The following is a 6,525-nucleotide window of genomic DNA, read 5'->3' as shown; positions in this document are numbered from 1 at the left end:
CTCTTCCCCATTTTTCTATTAGTTTCATTGTATCTGGTTTTATGTGGAGGTCCTTGATCAACTTGGTCTTAAGCTTTTTACAAGGATATAAGAGGGCTGGTGAGATGGCTCAGCAGGTAAGAGCACCCGACTGCTCTTCCAAAGGTCCTGAGTTCAAATCCCAGTAACCACATGGTGGCTCACAACCATCCGTAACAAGATCTGGCGCCCTCTTCTGGAGTGTCTGAAGACAGCTACAGTGTACTTACATATAATAAATAAANAAATCTTAAAAAAAAAAAAAAAAACAAGGATATAAGAATGGATTGATTTCTATTCTTCTACCTGCAGAGTGACAGTTAAACCAGCACCATTTATTGAAAATGTTGTCTTTTTTCCATTGGCTGATTTTAGCTTGTCAAAAATCAATTGACCATAGGTTTTTGGGTTCATTTCTGGGTCTTTAATTCTACTCCATTGATCTTCCTGCCTGTCACTGTACTAATGCCATACAGTTTTTATCACTATTGCTCCTCAATACAAATTGATGTCAGGGATGGTGATTTCCCCCAGAAGTTCTTTTATTGTTGAGAATAGTTTTGGCTACCCTGGGTTTCCTTGTTATTCCAAATAAAGTTGCAAATTGCTCTTTCTAACTCTGTGAAGAATTGGGTTAGAATTTTGATTGCGATTGCATTGAATCTGTAGACTGCTTTTGGCAAGGTGGTCACTTTTACTATATTAATCCTGCAAATCCGTATTATTTGTGACTATTGTAATGGGTGTTGTTTCCCTAATTTCTTTCTTAGCCTGTATATCTTTTGAGTAGAAGAAGGCCACTCATTTGTCTCATTTGTTTGAGTTAATTTTATATCCAGCAACTTTTTGGAAAATTTTTTATCAGGTTTAGGAGTTCTCTGGTGGAATTTTTTGGGGTCACTTAAGTATACTATTATATCATCTGAAAATANTGATATTTTGACTTCTTACTTTCCAATTTGTATCCCTTTGACATCCATTTGTTGTCTTTCCCTAACTAGGACTTCGAGAAGTATATTGAGTAGGTAAGGAGAAAGTGGGAAACCTGTCTGTTCTCTGATTATATTGGGATTGCTTGAAATTTCTCTTCACTTTGTTTGATGTTGGCTACTAGTTTGTTGTATATTGCTTTTATTATGTTGAGATATGAGTCTTGAACTCCTGATCTTTCCTAGACATTTACAATGAAGAGGTCTTGAAATTTGTCAGATAATTTCTCAGCATCCAATGAGATGATCATTTGCTTTTTTTCATTGTTTGTTTATATAGTAGATTATGCAGATGGATCTCTGTATATTGTACCATCACTGTATCCCTATGATGAAGCCTACATAATCATTATGGATGATCATGTGGTTGTATTGTTGGATTTGATTCGTGAGAATTTTTTGAGTATGTTTTTACCGATATTCATAAGGGAAATTGGTTTGAAATTCTCTTTCTTTGTTGGGTCCTTGTGTTGTTTAGGTATAAGCATAATTGTGGCTCCATAGAATAAATTTGTTAGTGTTCCTTCTGTTTCTATTTTGTGGAATAGTTTGAGGAGTATTGCTATTATTGTCTTCTTTGAAGGTCTGATAGAATTCTGAACTAAAATTATCTGGTTTTGGGTTGTTTTGTTTTGTTTTGTTTGTTTGGTTGGTTTTTTTGTTTTTGTTTTGTTTTGTTTTGTTTTTGGATGGGAGTCTTTCATTGCTGCTATTTCTTTAGGGTACATTGGACTGGCTAGATGGTTTATCTGATCCTGATTTAACTTTGATATTTGGTATCCATCCAGAAAATCGTCCATTTCATCCAGATTTTCCAATTTTGTTGATTATAGGCTTTTGTAGTAGGATCTGATTTTTTTTTTTATTTCCTCAGTTTCTATTGCTATGTTTCCTTTTTCAATTTTGATGTTATTAGTTTGGATACTGTCTCTGTGCCCTCCTGTATGTCTGGCTAAAGGTTCATCTATCTTGTTGATTTTCCCAAAGAATCAGCTCCTGGTTTTGTTGTATTTTGCATAGGTCATTTTGTTTCTACCTGGTTGATTTCAGCCCTCAGTTTGATTATTTCCTGCCATCTACTCCTTTTGGGAAAATTTGCTTCTTTTTTTCCTAGAAATTTCAGGTGTGATGTTACGCTGCCAGTATGTGCTCTATCTAGTTTCTTTTTGGAGGCATTTAGAACTATGAGTTTTTCTCTTAGCACTGCTTTCATTGCGTCCCATAAGTATGATGTGCCTTCATTTTCATTAAATTCTAAAAAGTCATTAATTTCTTCCTTTATTTCTTCCTTAACCAAGTTGTAATTGAGTAAAGCATTGTTCAGGTTCCTTGTGTATTTCCATTGTCTTTGTTTTTATTGAAGACCAGTCTTAATCCATGGTGATTGATAGGATACATGGGATTATTTCAATCTTTGTGTTTCTGGTGAGGCCTATTTTGTGACCAATTATATGGTCAATTTTGGAGAAGGTAACATGACATGCTGAGAAGAATGTATAATCTTTTGTTTAGGGTAAAATGTTGTAGATATCTGTTAAATCCATTTGGTTCATAAATTCTTTAGTTTCACTGTGTTCTTCTTTAATCAACAAGGACATTCAGGGCCAAAGTATCACTTTATCTTTGTAAAGATACTTGGCTAATGTTCTTTGGTGCTATGCGGGGTGGTAGTTGAAAGGAATTCTCAGACAGCATTATTCATAACTCCATTTTCCTAGGGCATAACATGTTCGATTTAAATTCTCGTACCAACTGTTGATGATTCAGTTCCTAGGAAAAACACATGTAGACCAAATACCTTCAAAATTCCTATTTTGTGAATGAGGTTAGAGTTGATAGCATGACCAGATTAGGTATGGAAGTTAACCACGCCAGTTTTTTGTTGTTGTTCTTGTTGTTTTTTGTTTTGTTTTTGTTTTTGTTTTCTCTGTCTCTGTCTCTCTCTGTCTCTCTCTCTGTCTCTCTGTCTCTGTCTCTGTCTCTGTCTGTCTCTGTCTCTGTCTCTGTCTCTCTCTCTCTGTGTGTGTGTGTGTGTGTGTGTGTGTGTGTGTGTGTGTGTGTGTTTTCTGAGGACAGGAATTCCACACAACATACGCATTGGTACATAAACATTGGAGAGTTGTTGACCAGCTGAGATGTCCTAGTTCCTTAATTGTAAGGGTTATTTTAACATGGACTTCCAATGGCCAAGGTAGAATCCTATATCAACTGTATTATTCAGGGATTCTCATTGTATTTTCATCTGCTCCTGAAAACCTTTTCTGCTAGGATAAGACATTTGTCCAACCTTCAGAAAGGACCTTTAGGGTAACAATTCAACAAGCCAGTGCTCTAGGCCTGCTACCAATGTAGTTTGATTGGATATGTATGCTTCCCCACCTCCTCATCTATCTGGCTTCTTTTCTTACTTCATTCTGCTTTCTTCAAACATGGACTCTCATTGTACATCCAGGTCCTACTGTGAGTGTTACCATGAGTCCTCGTCTTCACCTTTTATTTTTATTGTAGGAATAATATCTATGATGCTTCTTTGGCTAGCTCAACCTGAGGCTGTGTATCAGTGGGAAACATTATCCTTCTCAGTGAATCCTACCAAAGATATACAAAACTGTCTTTGTTAAACTTACAGACATTTTAAAGATAAATTGATCAAGAATACAAATGGAATATGAGAGAGGAGAAGAGAGATAGATAGATAGATAGAGAGAGAGAGAGAGAGAGAGAGAGAGAGAGATACTAATTGTTTATGATCAATCATCATATATGTTGGTGACTTGACAGAATTGGAGGAGCCCACTAAGATAATGAAACCTGCCATGAATTCCATGAGGACATCACCAAATAGAGATCTTGGCCATCTTAAATATATAGAAAAAGTGTCTGTCAGTTTCTTGGTCACGAGAGGATTCTGCTCTATGATTTTCTTCCAGAACAAAGAAGGATTTGACTCATGAGTTATCTGGATCTTTGTTATACTCTAGCTGCAAGGAGAAGACCAGAAAGAAGATGGCAGCACTAAGCATCAGTAAGTGTCCATGCATGGTAGAGAAAACAGGTCACAAGTGCAGTAGGATTGGTGGTACTCAGAACAGGCTTTATGTACAGATCCATGAAGCAGAATGTCTGGCATGAATCATTTCTAAGGTGATCTTTCTCACTGAGGAGAAGTTTGTTTTTCTATGGAAAATTATCATCATTCAATTAAATTGTTAGAATATATGTGACTGTTTGACCTTATTTCTCAGTGTCAGAGACCTTCTTTCCAGCCACACTATTGGCTAACAGATGTTTTTCTTTTGTGTCATTCACCTTTGTTCCTCTTCCTTACCTTAATCCACTGCTTGTTTTGTCTTGGCATTTAATAGACTTTCTGCATGGCAGGTCACAAGTTGTGTGCCAAGTCATAGCTGCACAACACACTGATTGTTGATTTTGTAGCTAATTCAAAAGGAGATGTCACTAAAAACCTGTTTTAGTGTTCTAATATAATCAGTCATAGTTACCCAGAAGCCACTACCAATCTTATAGCTGAGAAAAATAGGGAAGTGCTGATTTGTCTTAATGATGGAGAAGTGCAAACATAGAACCTGATAACAGGGTAATGCTTGTGATTATTAAGCCGTTCTGGACTTCAGGAGTAATAGTAAGTTATCCAGATGCTCAAAGACCCTTGGATGAGATTTACTTTAATTGTACAGAATTGTTTGACATATTTACATCTCCCAAACAGATTGTTCAACATTAAAAGCCCCACCATTTCTTACAATTTTCTTGTAGTATAAGGTATGTAGGAAGATAATGATAAGGACTTCTACAGGTTCAGAACACAAACTATATCAGAGAGATATCTTGGCAAATGAATTTCTCACTATGGAATGACATTAAGACTCGTTCCTCTTTTTATATCCCCACTGATTTTACTGACTCAAAGCTTTAACCTAAAATTTGTTATAATGAGCCAGGCGTGGTGGCTCAGACCTTTAATCCCAGCACTCGAGAGGCAGAGGCAGGCCGATTTCTGAGTTCGAGGCCAGCCTGGTCTACAAAGTGAGTTCCAGGACAGCCAGGGCTATACAGAGAAATCCTGTCTCAATCCTCCCCACCCAAAAAAAATTGTTATAATGATATTCTTTTCATGTGTTGAATAATAAGATCCCCAAAGGAATCTCTTGGGTATAATTATGAAGTCATCAATCTAAGACTTACCTATGTATGCTGTAGTGAATTGAGATATTATATTCTAGCTATATGCTGACAATGGAAGAGTATTTAAAATTGCTGTGCTTCATTGTTTATTCTTGTGCTAATCACATCTTTCTCTTAAGCTGGACAATAGTTATTCTTCAATTTGCTTGTTAGTGCAACCACATACTTTCTTCTTTGGCTTAAGAATAATGTTTTCATACTCATTGTCTCAGTGACCCCCATTCATAAATTCTTTTGTTTTAATGTTTTTATACCAAACTCTTTTCTTATTTTCTTGAGTAAGTTCTAGGATCATCATAGGTAATATGAGCCAAGGAGTAAGCTAAACAGTCTAGACCATATCCACATATAATATCCAGAAATAGTTCTTTGCTGAATCATAACCCCTTTCCAAGGTACATCTCTGTTGTTTAGGGTACATTTGTGTCACTTTTGATAGATTACGGCTCAGATTCAAGTGACTTCAGACCATCTATAGAGGGTAAAACGATCATTCTATAACCCAACAGAGACTTATGGCACTCAGAATCCTTCAAAAATGTTTTTTAAAAATGTTACAACCATATAGCATTGGCTGAACAACCATATGGCATTGGCTGGTGTGATAGTTTCATGAGTCAATTTGACTAAGCATGTACTCAAAAATATAGATTTTGCTTTGAAGATTTTTTCTAAAAAATATGATTAACATTGAAATTGGACAATTTTTTTAGTTAGGATTACCTTGTATAATGTAAGTCTGCCTCATCTTGTTATTTCAAGGCTTTTTGAGAAAAGACTAGGTCCCTGTGAGAAAAAAAAAAAAAAACAAATTGCTTTCAGGCCATAATCAGATTGGAGTTGTATCGTTGCACCATGTCTAATGTGCCTGTATATCCTTTGGATTTTTTTATTAGTTATTTCTTTATTTATGTTTCAAATGCTATCCCCTTTCCTCATTTCCCCTAAAAAAATCCCCATATTTCATCTCCCCTCCCGCTGCTCACTAATCCACCCACTGCTTCCCCGCTCTAGTATTCCCCTACGCTGGGGCATCAATCCTTCACAGGATCAAAGGTCTCTCCTCTCATTGATGTCCCTACTACATATGCAGCTGGAGCAATGAGACTCTTCATGTGTACTCTTTGGTAGGTGATTTAGTCTTTGGGAGCTCTGGGGATACTGAATGGATATTATTGTTGTTCCTCCTATGGGGCTGGAAACCCCTTCAGCTCTTTGAGTCCTTTCTCTAGCTCCTCCATTGGGGACCCTGTGATTAGTCCAATGGATGGCTGTGAGCATCCACTTCTGTATTGTTCAGTCACTGGCACAG

The sequence above is a fragment of the Mus pahari genome, chromosome 2 (genome assembly GCF_900095145.1).
Source record: "Mus pahari chromosome 2, PAHARI_EIJ_v1.1, whole genome shotgun sequence".
In the NCBI taxonomy this organism is placed as follows: Eukaryota; Metazoa; Chordata; class Mammalia; order Rodentia; family Muridae; genus Mus; species Mus pahari.
Note: the sequence above shows the minus strand (reverse complement) of the source record.